Source organism: Dermacentor albipictus, chromosome 1 (genome assembly GCF_038994185.2).
Source record: "Dermacentor albipictus isolate Rhodes 1998 colony chromosome 1, USDA_Dalb.pri_finalv2, whole genome shotgun sequence".
Lineage (NCBI taxonomy): Eukaryota > Metazoa > Arthropoda > Arachnida > Ixodida > Ixodidae > Dermacentor > Dermacentor albipictus.
The window spans coordinates 101,923,994-101,943,940 of record NC_091821.1 but is presented as its reverse complement, the minus strand read 5'-3'; the positions used below and the strand labels follow the sequence as shown (position 1 = coordinate 101,943,940).

General features: G+C 45.3%; 1 pseudogene; it reads left to right on the top strand.

The window, feature by feature from the left end:
* Positions 1-18,816, top strand: part of LOC135906191 (uncharacterized) — a 41,343-nt pseudogene extending 22,527 nt beyond the window's left edge.
* The last annotated feature ends 1,131 nt before the right edge of the window (positions 18,817-19,947 follow it).

The following is a 19,947-nucleotide window of genomic DNA, read 5'->3' as shown; positions in this document are numbered from 1 at the left end:
CAGTTGCGCAACTGATGTTGCGGACTTCCTCCTACATGATATTATTTTGATGCATAGTGCTCCGCGTCAATTGAACAGACCATGGCCGTACGTTTTTGGCCAAAGGCATCGACGACATCATGCGTGCCTGCTCAATACGGCATAAATTTACCACCTCCTACCATCCCCAAACGAACGGCCTCACTGAGCGCTTGAACCGCACCCTTACAGACATGCTATCCAAATACGTTTCCGACGACCACCGTGACTGGGACCTGGCTCTCCCTTACATTACCTTTGCATACAACTCTTCCCGTCTCGAAACTGCTGGCTTTTCCCCGTTTTACCTCTTGTATGGCCGCGAACCAACGCTACCACTGGACACTGTGCTTCCGTCCGCCACAGCTTCAACTAGCGATTATGCCCTTGATGCAATCGCCCATGCTGACCACGCTCGCCAACTTGCGCGCGCTCGTCAAGTGTCTCAAGACAAGCAGAAGCAACGCTACGACCTCCATCACCGTGATGTCAATTTTGTGCCAGGCAGCCTCGTGTTGCTTTGGTCACCTTCGCGTAAAGTTGGCCTATGTGAAAAACTCCTTTCTTGTTACACAGGTCCATATCGCGTGCTCCGCAAAGTGACCGATGTCACCTATGAAATCGTTCTAGCCACGCCCACTACGTCCTCCGCTGTGACAACCAGTGACATTGTCCACGTCGCCCGACTCAAGCCCTACAACTCTCTACGCGCCTTGGATATTTAACAGCACCGTGACGGTGCTTTTGCCGCCGGGGGGATAGTATTACAAGATCATCGGGCGATGCGCAAAAAACGAGCCGCCGCGAGAACGACGATGAAGTTGGCGGTACTTGGCGCGAGCGAGGGTCGGCCTGGCTGCCTGGCTCCAATGTAAATAGCCTGTAAATAGCCTCGTCTGTCTGTGTCTTTCTACACGCAACAATATATTGTAAATATAATCTTGAATGAATAAATGTAAAATATAATCTTGAAAATTGAGCGCCAATTGCAGCTCACAGCTCTGGTTCTTTAACGGATGACTTCGCGAAAATGATTGCACCTGACCTCACCTCTGCACAGGCCACGGACATACGTCACCTGCTTGAATCGTACAGACATCTTTGATTTCAGCTAAAGGCCTTTAAGCGAAACATCTGTCGTTCACCACCGCATAAACACTGGAGACACGAATCATATTCATCGGCGTCCCTATCGAGTATCGCATGCTGAACGTCGAGTCATCCAATCAGAAGTGGACAAAATGCTCCGCCAAGGGTTCATCGAGCCATCAGCCAGCCCTTGGGCTTCGCCTGTTGTCCCTGTGAAAAAGAAAGATAGTACCTGGCGTTTTTGCGTCGATTATCGCCACTTAAACAAGAACACGCGCAAAGACGTCTACCCACTACCCCGCATCGATGACGCCTTCGACTGCTTGCACGGAGCTAAATACTTCTCGTCCATCGATCTTCGGTCCGGCTACTGGCAGATTTCAGTTGATGCAATGGACGGCGAGAAGAAGGCCATCACGCCGGGTGGCTTATATCAGTTCAGAGTCATGCCCTTTGGCCTATACAATGCTCCTGCGACATTTGAACGTATGATGGACTCTCTTCTGCGAGGCTACAAATGGACCACCTGTCTTTGTTACCTTGACGACGTTATTGTTTTTTCTTCCCCGTTCGGCAGCCACGTACCTTACCCGACTCGCTGCAATTCTTGCAGTCTTCCGAAAAGCCGGCCTTCAACTGAACTCCACGAAGTGTCAATTCGGTCGCCGTCAGATTACAGTGTTGGGACACCTCGTTGACGCATCCGGTGTCCAACCAGATCCGGCAAAAGTTCGCGTCGTACGCAGTTTCCCTGTGCCACGTTCTGCTTCTGACATACGCTGCGACAGTTACAGACCGTGGCCGCTCGTTCTTGTCTCGAGTTGTGGACGACCTCCTCCGATCTTGTGCCACTGAGCATAAGCTGTCCACCGCCTACCACCCACAAACGAACGGTATTACGGAACGTCTCAACCGAACACTCGCAGAGATGATGTCTGTGTACGTTTCCAACGATCACCGCGACTGGGACGCCACGCTGGCGTATAGGTGACATTCGCGTATAACTCATCCCGACATGACACCGCAGGATATTCACCCTTTTATATTTTGTATGGTCGCGACCCCACATTGCCCTTTGACACCATCCTACTTTCTGTGCCCCGCGTTGCCACTGAGTACACTCGCGAAGTCATCGATCGCGCTCACGTGGCGAGTCATATCGCCCGATCTCGCTTATTAGCCTCGCAGCAACTGCAAAAAGAACGTTACGACCGGTGCCATCGCGATGTTCAGTTCGCCCCAGGTGCTTGGGTGCTGCTTTGGTCACCATGTCGTCAGGTCGACCTCTCCCAGAAGCTTCTCTCTCGCTGCACAGGGCCTTATGAAGTCCTATAGTATACGTCAACTTAACGACGTCAATTACGAGATCGCACCGTTACAGTTTGATCCATCCTCAAGTCCGCCGCCTGTTGACGTCGTGCACATTTCGCGGCTGAAGCCATACTTCGCTCGCAGTTCTTCACCTACCATGCGCCGAGACGGCGCTTCACCACCCGGGGGTCCTGTTACGGAAGGATGAACGAAGAGAGGAAGAAGAAGATTGCGAGACGCTGGCTGCTGCGGGTTGTTGGTGGTCAGCCATCTTAACTACTCAAACTCATTTTGTATATATATATATATATATATATATATATATATATATATATATATATATATATATATATATATATATATATATTGTAAATATAACCTTCTATACTCCCAGCATCCCCGTAACCATATATATCTATCTTTACCCTGTGCTCTTGAACACACACAACAAAAATCTTCCTCAATATGGCTACACAAATAATTCAGTAGAATGCCAGGGGCCCATTTCACAATCTAGGTGATGTCAAAGATCTACTAAAGGAACATCAGCCACGACAGTTCTGTGTTCAAGAAACAGTCGACACACAAGAACTTCTTAAGACAGAACATAGTTTTCCGTAAAGATCGAAATAATGGTAATTCTTGTTCAGGCGGTGTGGAAATCGTAGCCCAAAAGTCAGTAGCATGCCAGCATGTATCGCTCCAGAGTTCATTTGAAGCAGTGGCTGTTCGTGCTATATTGTTCAATCAACTTATAACTATTTGCGCCATATATATATATATATATATATATCGCCTGATGAACGATTTGACACAGCAACAGCAAAATTTGAAAAGCTGATTGACCAGCTTCCTGAACCCTATATAGTAATCGGAGATTTTAATGCTCACAGCACATTCTGGGGTGACTCAAGATGTGGTGTGAGAGGACGGGCAATAGAAAAGTTCCTTCTTTCATCTGGAGCCTGTCTATTTAACAAGACAGAGCCAACGTTTTACAGTTCTACACACAACACGTATTCATGTATAGATTTAGCCATAGGGTCAGCATCACTTCTTCCATACCTGGAATGTAGAGTTATTAGTAATCCATATGAAGCGATCACTTCCCAACAGTCCTAGAAACAACAAAATGGCACGATGGACCAGCTTACCCCAAAAAGTGGAGACCTCATAGTGCAAACTGGTCGAAATTTAGAAATCTATGTACACTGTGCCTGGAAGATGTGGACCACCTAGGTGTAGAGGAACTGACCAGCTACATCACTGAACATATCCTCTGTTCTGCTAAAAACTGCATACGTCAGACTTGCACAGATAAAGTTAATCCAAAACCGTGGTGGAACAGAGACTGTGAAATTGCAAAGAAACGCCAGAACAAAGCATGGAGCAGCTTTCCGCGCTACCCAGCAACAGAAAATCTAATAAATTTTAAGCGGTGAAAAGCAAATGGCCGCCGTATCCGCCGAATATTCAAAAGAGAAAGCTGGACACGTTACGACGTTCAGGACAACGTCCAAATTATTTTCGTCACGTCACTGGCTCTGGTGTTGCAATAGAAGATCAAGCAAATACTCTCGGTGGGCACTTTGAGAGGGTATCAAGCTCGGAAAATTATTCCGGAACTTTCTTATACCATAAAAGAATAGCTGAAAATATATATCTGCGTCCAAACAAGTTGTCATCAGAAGGATACAACAAACCACTAACATTCCATGAACTCAAGCTTGCCTTAGGCTCTTGTGGCAGCTCGGCTTCAGGCTCTGACACAATAACTTATGAAATAATCAACAATCTGCCTTGTGAGACCCTAAACTGCATCTTAGGTCTTTACAATAAGATTTTTGCAACTGGCCATATACCTTCCTCTTGGAAGGAGGCAATAGTCCTGAAACACGGCAAAGACCCTTACAGACCCTTACAGACTTTATACAGACCAATTGCGCTCACTAGCTGTTTACTTAAGGTATTTAAAAAATGATTAACCGTCGCCTAGGCGACGGTTAATCATTTCAAGCAGACAAGCTTGTCTACTAATCAAGTAGACACGCTTGTCTACTTTTTGGAATATAATGGTATATTGGACCCTCGCCAATCTGGCTTCCGAAGAGCGAGGTCTACAACCGAGATGATATATACGAGATGCATTTGTACACAGCAAATACTGTCTATCTGTATTCTTTGATGTTGAGAAGGCATATGATACTGCCTGGCGATACGGTATTCTGCAAGACCTGTCGTCCTATGAAATTTGTGGTAGTATGCTGAACATTTTGCAAAATTACTTATCTGAAAGGAAGTTCCACGTAAGAATTGGCAGTGTACTATCGCGCACTTTTGTTCACGAAAACGGTGTACCACAGGGAGGAGTGCTAAGCTGCGCACTTTTTATAATAAAAAATGAACTCTCTCCATTTTGTTATACCATCCATGGTGCCTTATTCTGTCTATGTGGACAACACCCGAATCAGCTTTAAATCTTGCAACCTGTCCATATGTGAACGCCAGATACAGCTAAGTGTCAATCGGCTCGCCAAATGGGCAGACGAAAATGGGTTCACATTCAGTGCAGAAAAGACTACCTGTGTGCTGTTTTCCAGACGAAGAGGGGTATGTCCTGACCCTTGCATTACGATGAATGGGAGAAGCCTGGTAATTAGAAAAGAACAAAAAATTTTGGGTGTAATCTTTGACTTTAAGCTAACCTTTATGCATCATGAAGCTGAAATGTCTTAAAACTATAAACGTTTTAAAGATTTTATCTCACCAGTCGCGGGGAACAGATAGGTATTGTCTCCTATCTCTTTTTAAAAGCCTAGTGTTGTCACGCATAGACTATGGATGTATTGTTTACCAGTCAGCTTCAAAGACAACACTTAAGCTACTCGATCCTGTCACTTAGGTATCCGCCTACCACTTGGTGCCTTTCGTACGAGCCCTGTCCAAATTCTCTATGCAGAGTCGGATCAGTGGCCACTGGATTATCAGCGTATATATCTCGGAGTCACTTATACAATAAGAACCATGTAGCTAAAACAACATCCATGCAAAGCACTCATAATTGATCAGTCCACAAATCAGTTGTATTTAAACCGGCCTTCACACGCCCCGCCGTTCCCGTTAGCAGTAAAATCAGTTGCGGAAAAACTCGCACTAGTTTTCACAGATCTGTTGGAAAGTGACTACGCTGAACTCATCCCACCTTGGGAGCAATGTCCAGTCACCTGTGTCTTGTCTTTTACAGAGCTTAACAAAAAGAGTTGTCCAAGTGCCCTCATCCAGCAACATTTTTTTGGCCCTTGAAGACAAGTATAGATCTATGGCATATTTCACTGATGCTTCAAAGTCTGCAACTTCGGTATCATATGCCAGCGCATGGCCCAAACTTCTCCAACTCTAAAACCTTGCATAACCATAGCAGCATCTTTACAGCGGAAGCGTACGGTATTCTGATCACTGTTGAGTACATAGTAAAGCACAAGATACAAAAGTCTATAGTATACACAGATTCTTTAAGCGTTGTCACATCCCTGTCCTGTGGCAAAGCAAGCCGAAACCCTGTATTGAAAAAGCTCCTTAAACGCGTTCACATTGCGTATAAACAAAACCATGCTCTTGTTGTATGCTATAGGTGCCAGGCCACTCTGGAATCGCAGGCAATGAAATGGCGGACAAAAATGCTGATAAGCGGCTCATCGGGATACAATTGATGTAAGCAGGGTGCCTGGTGTAGACATGAGACCTGGGGTACGAAAGGCGCTCTGTAATCATTGGTCAGCTGAATGGGACAAGGAAGTTGAAAATAAGCTGCACCTGCTCAAACCGCAGTTAACGAAATCTTTCCCACTGAAGCTTGATAGACTCTCAGAAGTCACCTGCATGGCACGACTCAGAATAGGACACACTTATGGCACACACAAATACCTCTTGACTGCAACTGACCCACCGACCTGCACATGCTGCGGTGAGAACCTAACCGTCCTACATGTCCTCATTCAATGTCCTGAACTTCACCGAGAGCGAGTGGCTCATTTTAGGGAACTCTACTCACACCATATACCCCCCCCCCCACACATCCCTCGATGTTCTTATAAGAGGATGCAATTTTTAACTTCAAAAGAGTGCTTAATTACCTTGCACAAATTAACTTTCTAGAAATCATCTCATTCCATCCTAACCATCAGATTGTGCCGCACAGGTGAGGTACAATCTGATGCACAAAAGTATGTCTGAGCTCTCGCACTTCTTGCCTAAGCAAGAATTGTACAGCAAGGGACTCGGACTATCCACAATGATTTAACATTTGTGCCTGTAGCCAATGCATTTAAGGCCTTAAATTTATTTTAGTAATTATTTTAGAATTGATGCACTAATATCTATAGATATATGTTACGTGTAGGCCTCTATACAGCCGTTATTTTACGTCATAGTCCTAAACTCACCATTTTGCTAAATCAAAACACATGTCCTGGCGCTCTTTGGCCTTAGATGCCCTTGCGCCAATAAACTTCAATCATCATCAAAGTTTGGCTGAAGTTGCATGGGACACCCTGTATAAGAGAACTATAGCACGCCACGACTCATTTCTTTGTCGCATGGTCAAATCGTTGCCCTGCCGTACTCCGTATGAAGTGCGAAAACCTAACACTTTATTTTTATCACGCTATAGAAAAACAATATGGTCTCCAGATGTTGAAATACACTTTGCCAAGTAATCAAATACCGAATTGTGCACTTGCACACTTTGTCTTTTTCTGTGGTCCGCAAGCGTGTTGCAAGTTATAATAGCTTTCATTTTCTTTCAGTTTTATGTAAATATCGCAGTGCATGCCTGTCATGTTTAACGCAAATATTATGGAGCTTTCATGATCTACGCTGCTCTTCTGTGCTCCGCAGGCTTTTTGTAAGTTGAATTAAATTTCCTAGCTTTTTTGTCTCTATTTTTATCTCCTTGATATGCCATATTGCGGCGGATATGATATGCATCTTTAAGGTGAACCTATTTAATATGATGCTTTCATGTTATCCCGAAATTTTCTCTGTCACTGCTGATATCGTTTGTTTCGAGAAGCGACACGTCATCGAGCAGCGATACATCGTCGCTCCTGTTTTGATAGGTTAGTGACGCCTGCCTAGTGGTCGTCAAGACTTGCTTTTTTCTCATCAATCTCGGCTTTTTTCTGTAAAGAACTGAAATATAAAGCTTTTATTTATTTATTTATTTATTTATTTATTTATTTATTTATTTATTTATTTATTTATTTATTTATTTATTTATTTATTTATTTATTTATTGAATAGTACTTTCGTTTTCGTTGTGAACACTCTGAACAAGTTCAGTAAGAAACACTATACTCCCAATAACTTTTGTGGTTCCTGTTTGACTGCCTTTGATGTGCAATTCCCTTGCCTTTTTTTTACATCGTTCTGTTTGCACCATTAATTGATTTAGGTATTGCGTTTTGATCTTTTTACTAAATGTTTCTGTGAGCAATATATATCATTGTAAGGTCTATATATTTTATGAATGTATACGAACGTATCTTGTATATGTCTTGTACTCAATGTCTGCCCGTCCTGCAATTACCACAATGTGGTCTGCAGTATGTACTAAATAAAAAAATTACAGAATATCTGGTATCTTTAAAGAAGAAAAACCAGGGAGAAATCAATTTTTTGTTGTCTGGGAGTTTAAGGTTATGAATTTTCCTGGCAAATTTCACAAATGATTAGTGCAGACAATGGTCCTCTTGGACACAACTAAACGTTATATTTAAACAAGCAAAATCACTCTCAGGAACATGTAATGAGAAAGAGAGCTGCTCGCAAATCATGCGATTCAAACTCATTTTGTAGGCACTACTTATATTTTCTTAAACATCAACGAAAAAAAATTGAGGAGCCATTTTACTCTGTGAAGGTGGATGACCAGCGAAGCTGCAGCACAGCACAATGGTACATGTATTTATTTTTATAATTTAGTAATGATAGTGATGATATCCTTATTATTACTTTGATATACACTCATTGGTTCGGTTACAAGCTTAGACATATTCTTGTCCAAAGTTAAATCTATACGCGATCGTTGTTGAGTAGTTGAGTGGCTTGAATTGGTGTGGCACTTCAAACCAAACTCTTCTAGCACAAACTGAGTAGCCCATTTCTTGTCTGGTTTCGAAATGTCTACATTGAAGTCTCCAACGATGATCACAGGGGTAGTGTCATCAAGTGCGCGGTCATGAATTTCTCGATATCACACTTGGGCGTGCCTGGAGATATATACACAGCGGATGCGACAATTCCCTGTTCAGTTTGTGCGCCACAGGCATCCCCGCAGTTGGTTGCATTGTCATCTTGCGAGTCAAGGGCGTATATGGTTGTGCATACATTTTGTCCTTAGCGTGTATGGCAACGCCTCCTGCTGTCCATGTGCAGTTCACAAACCATTCCAGTATACCCATGGACTTGAAACAGCGCATCTTGATTTACTTAATTTTATTATTATTATTATTATTATTATTATTATTATTATTATTATTATTATTATTATTATTATTATTATTATTATTATTATTATTATTATTATTATTATTATTATTAAATCTCGCAAGTTTCATGGCACAGATCTCCGCACCGGTACTTCAAAGGGGGCAAGTTGACACCGTTTATACTGTGACCTGAGCAAAACCTTTGATGTAATCTGCCACTCACTGCTTCTGATCAAGTTTACGCACTGTGATGTTGACTCGTCACAGTTGTCAATCTCTTGAACAGTAAACTTCTAGATAAATCATGTTATTTTAACGCCCATGGTCAAAAGTCTTCCTTTAACATGGAAACTAGCGGCGTCCTTCAAGGATCAGTATTAGGACCACCCCCTTTTAAAATTTTTATTAATGGCATTCATGCCGTTATTCGGAACTTTTCTTTCCTCCTGTACGCCGATCACACCAAAATTTTAAAGAAAATTCGCACTGCTTGTGACTGTCGCACCCTGCAGTCCGACCTGCTTTCCTATTCTAAACGTTGCAAAGATAATAACCTCTCCTTGAATGCAGCTAAGACCGTAGTCATGACTTTCACACTCAAAACAGCAAGCATTTCTTTTTCTTATTCTGTAGACTCTGTACCGTTGTGTAAGGTGTGCGAGATCAATGATCTCGGTGTACTTTTTGATGCAACTTTGCACTTTTCCGCTCACACTAAACTCGTTCAATGCGGGGTATGCGCTCTCTTGGCTTTGTTTGCAGATTATCGAGGGAATTCAAGTCTCCTATACCGTTCCGCAAGTTGCACACAACCATCTGTCTCCCTCAGCTTGAGTATGCGTCGGTCGTCTGTAACTGCTTTTTCAGATCCAACAGTGACATTATAGATCGGGTCCAGAAAAAGCTTCCAAGCATATATTTCATCGCCACGTTTGCAAACACGGACACTGGACCTTGTTCTGGATTATTGTCACTGTCCTTCGCTCCAGACGTAATCGCGCTGGCCTTCTCTTTCTCTTCAAACTCCTTCACGATATCCTCACCTGCCTCGAAGTCCTCAGATGTATCATGCTTTGTATTCCGCGTAGGATCACCAGGAACATAGACCTTTCCATGTCCCTGCCTGTCATCAACAACACGCAACCATCCACGGGATACAGTGTCTTTATAACGCTTATTTTCATTATCTTGATATTTTTCATAACTCGCTGCCATCATTCCTTTCCGAGCTTTGCCATAGTTTCATGCATTCTTAAACTGCCCTTCTCCTCCTTTTCTTTTTGTATTTACATTGTGCTTTGTTGTATCTACTCTCTTTTTTTTAGAATTGTTCTTTTTATTCATTTCTTTCTGTAATGATATTCCCCTGTCAGTGGCGTAGCCAGAAATTTCGGTTGGGGGGGGATCACGCTGCAGCTCGGCCTCCTCCTTATATAACTGTCAAAACAAGTAAAATATGTATTTTTTTCATAAAAGAATAAGCTCGTATGTCCAAAGAATTGTGCCCGAAATAACTGTTTTTTGTCTATTGTGCCCGAAATAAATGTTTTTTGTCTATTTAATAATTTAAAACATTTATATCAGCTCGAAACCAGCAAAGCAGTGCACGCCGCTGATATGAAAAATGTAAAGGCCATGAAGTAAAGAAGTTGAGGACAAATATTTTATTGAAAGTTTGTCATTCAAGAACATATGCAACGGACAGGGGAAAATCTCAATGACGCTGTCCTTCGTTCCAATGTATTGCGCAGGAGGAGCTGTCACCGGTCGTGTATTGTGAGTAATTGCACCGAAATTATATCGCAACAGAGACCACATATAAAAAGCAGGAGTTCTGCAAAATATACGAGGGCGAGTCAAATGAAAGTGAGCCAATGCGAACATATGACAAACGGGGCACTTTATTTAAAAGTAGTCTCCATGAGCATTGAGACATTTGTCCCACTAACCAACGAGTCGCTTGATTCCCCCGTGTCATAAAGCTCCCTGGGTTACTGCTTAAAAAGGCTGTAATTGACTCATTCACGTCATTGTCAGACATGAATCTGGTTCCCTTGAGCTGTTTTTTCAATTGCCCCTAATTGTGGAAGTCGCCAGGCGACAGGTCTGGGCTGTATGGCAGATGTTGCAGCGTTTCCCACTTGAACTTTGCCAGTTTTGTGTTAACTACGTCAACGACGTGGGGACGGGCATTGTCGTGGAGCAAGATGACGCCATTCGTCAATTTTCCACGTCGTTTGTTCTTGATTGCGACACGCAGCCGATCCGGCGTTTCACAATATCAGAAACGATTGATAGTCTCTCCAGGTTTAGCAAATTCGATCAGTAATGGCCCCTGACGATCAAAAAAAAAAAGTCAACAGCTTTCCGGCGCTAATGAGGGCCTTTGCTTTCTTTGGGGATGGTGAGTCCGAATGTTTCCACTTTAAGCTTTGCCGTTGTGTTTCAGGCTCGTAGTAGTGGCACCATGATTCGTCCCCGGTCACAAGTGCAGACAAGTCGTCACCCTCATTGTGATAGCGGATCAGATGAGTCAAGGCAGTTCCGAATCTCTCTGTCTTCTGGCTGTGGTTCAAAATCTTCGGCATCCATTGCGCACACAAGAGCCGATAACCGAGATGTTCATGAATTATGGTGTGAATCGAACTGTGAGTGATGTTCACACGCTCTGCCAGTTCATCCATGCTTATCCTCCGTTCTTGTCTAATCAGCTCATCAACTTTTGCGGGGTGGGGGTGATTGCACGGTGGCTTTGGCACGGTCTTGGATCGTCTTTGCAACTTTCACGTCCTTCTTTGAACCGTTTGCTCCAACGCTTCACAGTGGCCAATAAAATGCAATGTTCACCGAACACGGCAGCCATACGGCGAATAATTTCTTCTTGGGAAACACTTTCAGCTGTCAAAAGCCTCACGACACCACGCTGTTCAGCTTTTGAAGCGTCTATTATGTGACGCAACCATGTTCAACCAAATGTATGAGAGCATTAAAGAACATTTATCCTCATACTTGCGTGTCACGCTTGTAAATCAGAGATGTTTGTGTGCTACGCGCATTACTCGCAGATAATGAACCGAGTCATTATTGCGCGGGATAAATTGGCTCACTTTCATTTGACTCGCTCTCGTACATCAGAAATGCGAAGATACAGCTTGATAAAGGGCAAAAAAGTGTCACTGGGAACAAAGTTCACTGCAGGTATACACAAAACCTCGCAACAAGATATTTAAGTATACGTATAAGTCTCCAATAAATCTACTTATCTAAGAAAAAGTGATTGTGTATAATGTGTCAAAGAAGGCAAATAAACATGTTGCGCAAACACAGATTCACAGATCACAGCCCCTTCTCCCTCCACTCGAGTGCTTTAGTTTGGCGTTTTTACGCTCCGCTCAAAAGCTGAGCGGAGCAGAAGCGCGAATGCGCATGCGCCCTTCGCTTCTCCGCAAGCGGGCTACCGGAGCGACAAACACAGTCCGCTCACAAGCTGCCCGAGCGGAGCGTTCTGCGCAGCGCGTTGGCTAGCGTTGGCGTCAGAAAGGATTAGATTGGATGCAGAAAGCAAGCTCGCTGGCTATCACGTTGCGTTCCCCAATCCGGCGCTTTATTTCCCGCTGGATAAAATGGACCGGTAACGCATTACGAGCGCATGTCTAGATGCTTCATGGACGAATAAGTTATATATATATATATATATATATATATATATATATATATATATATATATATATATATATATATATATATATATATATATATATATATATATATATATATATATATATATATATATATATACGTTTTACTTTATAAAAGTGATCAATGTGTGTTTTTTATTTTCTTTCATTACCCTGAATTCGGCCAGAGGGCACTGTAACTACAAAAGGTCTGCTCCGTTTCGCTAAACGTGTAACTAAAACGTGAAAATCGCGCGCCGCTCCTCTGTGGCTTAGCGGGGCGACTCGGAGCTGAGCGTACCGTAAAGACGCCCAACTAAACCACTATTGCTTGCGACAGGAAGCGGCGCGCTTTCTGCTCGCTTTTCGCGCACGCGAGACTGAGCCACCATCGTCGGCTCACCCATGCCAACCCACCCCTTACGCTTTCCCTCGCACATGCAGCATGCGGCGCGCGGTCACGATGTTATCGCCCTTGGACTTTATACGAAACATGAGGGGACAGCAGAAATGCACCTGGAGTGTCCATATAATTGTTATGGCAATAATATAATAAGAGTATCCGGCAACTGAAGCGTGCCGTGGCCCTTTACTTTCCGCAAAAGAAGTAACGAAATCGAACTTTTACCATGCGGCAATTCGCTGCACCGCAACAATGTCTTTATTTCTTTTGTGTGGCCGGAGCACCGAAATGGGAAAAAACGCAAAGGAAAGCATGTTGGCCATAATCGAATGCCTACTTTGGGCACCTAATGTGGCTACCGAAGGAATATCGAAGAAAACGTGAGACGCTTGGCCCACAGACAACCATGCACATACTGCTCGGCATCCTACACCGGCGAAACAAGACTATCCGGAGAGGCTGCGCTCAAGCGAACGCGTTGCAATCCGTGGAGTACTCCCCACAGTGATGGCGGCAAGCGACCATTGTTTCTTTTTATCGTCTGCTAGCCAGAAAGCGTCCAAGGCTCTGCCAGACCAAGATCCACTCGGCCAGAGAAAACGATGGATGGATGGATGGATGGATGGATGTTATGAGCGTCCCCTTTGGAACGGGGCGGTGGGTTGTGCCACCAAGGTCTTGCAATAATACTGCCTAACGTCCTAACTAGGTTAAAGAAGAAAAACAAAAAAAAACGCACGATAAATTCCCCTAACCAAATTTTCTGAGCCCCTATTGTGAACTTTGTTTTTGTGCATCTCGGTTTTTTGTCGATTCCCCACTTTTCTTCCAACCAATCTTCCAATCACCTCCTACTAATCTCTATTGCGGACATGCTTACTTTCCCCTTGCTCTCGCTCAACGCAAGGGCTTCAAGGAGTCCAGTCATGCCTAAATCAACCGCTGCTATCTTCAAATTCTAATAAAACATGCTCCATCGTTTCCCTAGCTTTACCGCAGCAAGCACATGCTTCTTCCTCCTTCTTATATCTTGCTTTATAGGTGCGTGTTCTAAGGCATCCTGATCTCGCTTCGAAAAGCAATGAGCTTCCCTTTGAGTTATCATAAAATGTTTCTTTCCTGATTTCGTTTTTTCCTCTTAAGTATATAGTTACTCATGGCAGGTTTATTTTCCATTGCCGCCACCTATGAGATTATTTCAACCTCACTGACTTTCCGCTTGACGTTCTTTGCTGCTGTGTTGTTCACCCTACAGGCCGCGTACTTGCTGGTAAGCTTCCTAGTTCTTTTCCTCCAATGTGAATCGATGTTTTTTCTGTACAAATACCTCAACACTCTCCCAGCCCATTTACTTTCTTCCATATTGCTCAGCCGTTCTTCATAATCAATTTTACTGTGAGCTTCCCTCACTTCAAAACTTGCCCAGCCTATATCCCCCTGCACAGCTTCATTCAGTGACTTCATTTGTAGTCTTCCCGTGAGCGCCCAATGCGAGGCGTCCCACTGATCTTTGGATGCCGTCGAGACCTGATTGTACCCCTTATTTCAAGCAAACAACCGCATTTCCAAAAGTAAGTCCTGTGACCATTACACCTTTCCACATTGTAACCCCATAGCGCTCTCTGCTTCATTATGGCTGTATTTCGCTTCCCCTTCACTGTTCTTGTTTTTTTTTTTGGTGTGTGTGTGTTTCCATATATCTATTGCCTTCGTTTATCCATATACCAAGATATTTATATTCTTTACCCGAGGTATTTCTTGGCCCTGTATTGCCACTGTCTGTTCACTGCTTTCATTGAATACCATAACACTTGATTTTCTAACGCTAAATTTAAAACCTAAATTATCGCCTTACTGTCCACAGATATTAGCCAGACGTTGCAAATCACTTTGCTTGCTAGCTAGCAACACAATGTCGTCCGCATAAAATAAACCTGGAAGCTGCTGCTCTACTACTGTACCTGCCTGTTTCTCTGAGAGATTAAACCCAATATTACTTCGTTCTAGCGCCCTTTCTCCTCACCATGTACATCATAAACAGCAGTGGGGATAAAGGGGACCCCTGCCTTAGTCCCTTGTTGATATCAACTTTCTCCTCGCTCCTCATTCCTTCCCATTCAACGCAAACGGTATTGTCTAGGTAAATCTCTCTCAAAAGCTGTAGACAATCGTCACCTAAGCCTTCCCCTTCGGTACACCAAGCAGGTCGACAACAGACAACGATATAGGGTTGTACTTCTGCTTGACTGACGCTGCTCGCAGCGGTGACGAAAACTACTTTCACCCAGCGGCAGTTGTTTGACGAATAAACTTAGAAGCAGTGTGGCCTTTCTATAAACACTCCTCTATGGGAACGTGAACGTCTGTGTATTCCGTATTTGCCGCCGAGAGGCTTCGCGCCGAAAACGAACCAGATGCAAATTACGAGAGCACTGGGAGACAAATTTAAAAAAAATTCTCGCTTAGAACAAGAATAATTTGGCAAAACATTCTCAATTTGTAAAAAATACAATACGCCATCAGACATGATATTTAGCATGTCTTTACTAGAACCGCCTCAGCGTTCAATTGGCGGATAAACATGAGCCAAAAATTACTTTTTTGCCTATTTATCGGCGTCCGTGCGCACTTCGCAATGAACCTGCCCAAAAACATTTTTCGCGTAAAGTGCACCTCCTGGGCACTTAGCTTGAACAATATTTCTGTGCAAAAGGATAGACAGTTGGGCGAGTTGGTACGGTAACATGAGCTTGGCTTCTAGCGCGAAATAAAACACGGACACAGAAAGGAGCAGACAGGACGAGCGCTAACTCTCAACTAAATTTTTATTGAAACGAAGAACATATATATAGGTGATTGCAAAAACCGTAGCATAAGAACATGACAAGGTAAAAAAAATATATATTTCTGTGTCCGTATGAACCCATTTTTTTAAACGACAAATATAGACCAATTTTCTTATATTTGGCGGCTCACACAATGGAGGAATAGCTGGTAATCCATTAATGCAAATTTTAGGTGTACTGTGTATGTTCCGTCTCCTAAGAAAAATAAGTGTTGACATTTTATTAATGAAACGCAGTTTTTGGCAACGCCTTTTATGGTGCATACTTTCGTGCCATGCTTGAGCCGGTGTTACCCGCCGCGGTTGCTCAGTGACTATGGTGTTGGGCTGCTAAGCACGAGGCCGCGGGATCAAATCCCGGCCACGGCGGCCGCATTTCGATGGGGGTGAAATGCGAAAACACCAGTGCATTTAGGTGCACGTTAAAGAACCCCAGGTGGTCAAAATTTCCGGTGTACCCCACTATACGGCGCGCCTCAGAATGTGGGTTTTGGCACGTAAAACCTCATAATATTTTTTTTTATGAGCTGGTTGTTTGTGGCTAGGTTTAATGAGCCGGCTGTTTGTGGCTAGGTTCTTTTTTTCTTTGGCCTGTTTATTACTGCTGTTTTGTTTACGCATGCGTGGCGGCGATCTACAGAATTCGATCGCAATAAACTTCATTTGTAAGTCCAGCGTTGTCCTGCGCGTTTCCTTTTTCTGTGTGCTTGCGTCTATACATTCTCAATCCATCACACTATCATCATGCACCGACTGGCCCAGAAAACCACCCTACTCCATCATTTTTAGGCTTTATATAGTTTTTAAAAATCGCCTGTGCAGGCGGTTACCTGGGGGGGGCGCCTCCGCCCCCCCCCCGAAGTTAAGCGGCATACCCTCCTCCTCTCCGCCCACGCCACCAGTCCTCACACACATTCCTAAAGCGCCGCCAAATCAATGTTAAGACTCGACAGCTATTTGGCGGTCAACATTTTGCTGCATTTTTCACTCCTTTTGGATGCCGGTAGCTATTGGCATCTCCTGGGGTGTGAAGGCCAGTTTTCTCATCGATTAGGTACCCGCATGATTAACTCTAGAAGCGTTCAGTTGTCAGCATCTATTCAACGGTCACGCGCATCGCTGTTGCTTCGTTAGTTCAACCTTGTTTGTTTAGACTGATACAGGGACCACAAAGGGGATTCGGTTCGTGGTCAGCTGGTCCGTATGATGGTGGAACCTGTTGCGGCCGGAGAAAACGCCAGTTGCGTTCAACTTTTCCTTTGGTTCATTATTTCCTTGAGTGATGGCTCACCGCAACGCTGGCAGATCCTCGGAACCATATAACTGCGATATGGGTTAGATAAGGTGGAAAATAATTCGAGACAGCGTCCATCATCAAACCCTGCAATAACCCTTAAAGCCATAAGCAATATGACTGTCACCTGTTACCTCGTCTGGTTTTTCCCTAAATGTACAGCACTTTTCTTGCAAAATTGGCAACTGGAAACAAGAGTCGCAAGGAGTTGAGAAATTAAGCGATCTACTAAGGTAGAGAGCCAAGGCAACCGCCAAACAGGAAGGAAAAGCGAAAATTAATAAATTTAACCGTTGTTTATGAAAATATTTATGGATCAAAATATTTTTATTTAAAAGGGAATTAGAGAGAACGCCGCCCGAAGTGGAGAACAATTCCGTGTGTTTTGAATGACGCTTCTACAGTTATCGATCGAGCCGCCTCACGTGGCCACTTCTGTGATGTGTTTATGTGGGTGTTTTTCTAACCTTCCGCAGTGGGCGTAGTACGTTGTTGCGATCGGCCTACAGGGGTAAACAGGGGCAAACCTATCTCAGCCCGCTGCAGTTGTTTCGCTCGACCCGCGGAGGTGGCATCCTTCAGAGAACCGGCGACGCCGGCAGCGCTAACCGACCATGCACTTTCTTCGTAGAACTGGAGACCACAGCAATGTTAATCAACCATGCGCCTCTTTCGTCGAATCGACGGCGCCTGCAAATCAAGCCACGTTTGGAGGACCATGTATTGTTGGTTGATTCGCCGTCGCCTTCATGGTCTATTTGCAGCAAGAGAGCTTCTCAGAGAATGGTGTTTTGCGGTGCATTTTTCCTCGGGCCCCAGGATTCGTCACAGTCTGCCGACACTCGTGGCGGCGACCGGAGAAGTCAGCTCTGGCATTAAGAGGCGCCGGCTGGGGTCAAGCGTGACAACCTGGCTAAGAGGACCCGCTCAACTCGGGTTCTGGGAATCCAAAGTGCGTACGTGAGGGTGTGAGCCCTCCCTCTCAAAGGCGGGTCGATACGCCTCCGACTGTGGACGGTCCGATTGGACGAAGGTTGGACAGCAGTTTTCCCTCAACTAGGTATCTAGGGAGGACAGAGTGCTTTTAAGCAGCTGTGTGCTCGACAAGGAGTGTGCTTGGTGCTTAGAGCTCGTGTGCTGTGTGCATTCCTCTTTCAGTCATGCTAGACTGATGAACTGAAATGTATCTCATGTTTTAATGTAAATATGTAAATAAACCCTGTACTCCTAGTTCTCTATGAGAGCAAGTTCCTCTCTACTACCAGGGAGTCCACTCGGAGCAACCATCGTGTGCGGACGTGAGGTTCGGAGCTCCTGCGTCAGCAGCAGACTGTACAGCATCTCACGCGCTCTTCCTCGCCCTATTCCGAGCACGACAACGGACGCTTCCTGCGACCTTCCACGGCGACGTCAAGATCACCATCGATGCAGCAGGGACGCTCGCGGCGTCTCTGAGCCGTAGTGCCCGAGCTAAGCCTCAGCGTGGTCAGGATCGGCGTCCAGGGACAGCCGACCTTGTCCAACACCGCGAAAATCCGTTGACCACGATCATGAATGTGGAAGCTACCAACGGCGACGATCAAGCAACAGAAGGTTATCCAGAAGACCCGGCGGATGCATCATGGCTCACTGCTCGCGGCCGGCGGAGACGCCGCGCCGACGCTAAGTCTGACCCAGCAGCCCGCCACTAAGATACGCAGCATTCCAACAAAACTGTACCACGACGACTCCAGAGGCCCCCACCTCTGCCCATTGACGATTTTAAAGTCATCCTGCGCCCGAGAAACGGTCTCACATTCGGTGAGTGGCCTCACCACACTCTGACTCGCGCCGTCGGCATCGAGGCGCGCCTCAAGGAACAAGAGGTCGACGAACTTCACTTACGTGTTCAACGTGCCCAAAACATCGCCCTCATCAGCACGCCAAGTGAAAGAATAGCGACCAGCCTTAACAAGATGACATCGCTTGCACTTGGCCCGCATCGCTACCCCATCTCAACATACATCGCCTCCCCCGATAATTCCTGCAAAGGAGTCATCACGGGTCCCGACACAGGGACTACATCAACCGAACTTTTAGACTACCTGTTGGCACCTGGGGTGGAAATCATCCATGCTCGCATGATGGGGCGAACAAGCACGGCCATCATAACATTTGCTGGCCTCAAGGTACCGCGCTACGTTAGGTATTATTGGGCCGAGTACCGATGCTACATACACGCCCCGAGGGCCCAGGTGTGCAGCGTATGCCTCACAGTGGGCCACCGTGCGGACGTGTGCCGCACGCCAAGCATCAAGCGCTGCACGACATGTGGGACTGAAAACCCATCCACCACCGAACCTCACCAGTGCCAGCCCCGGTGCTTGACGTGCAAAGGGGATCATCCGACAACCGATCCCAGCTGTCCGGGCCGGGCACGAAAGCCACCCAACAAGCGACGAGTGCGCCAGGAACTCGAGAAACAAAAACGGCAACAGTATCGTCCTCTGGCCCAAGCTAGAGAGCGACGTAGCCGATCGCGGTCCCGCTCCCGATCTCGCGGTCCCGATCCCGGTCACGATCTCGGAGCCGAGGCCCCTGCGAGTGTTCTAACAACCGCGAGCGGATACCGCCATCATCCTCACCACCACCCTCGTCACCACCACCAGTGGCACCACCACTGGCCAAGAAGAAGCCACCACCACTACCGCAACAGCTACCATTAGCAGCGCCCGAAGGGCCAGCCGGACCTAAAGGGGTAAGTTGGGCGGAGGGCCTGCCACCTTCACTGCGCAAATCTCCCTCACACTCATCCGAACCTTAGTCCCTACCACAAACCCAAT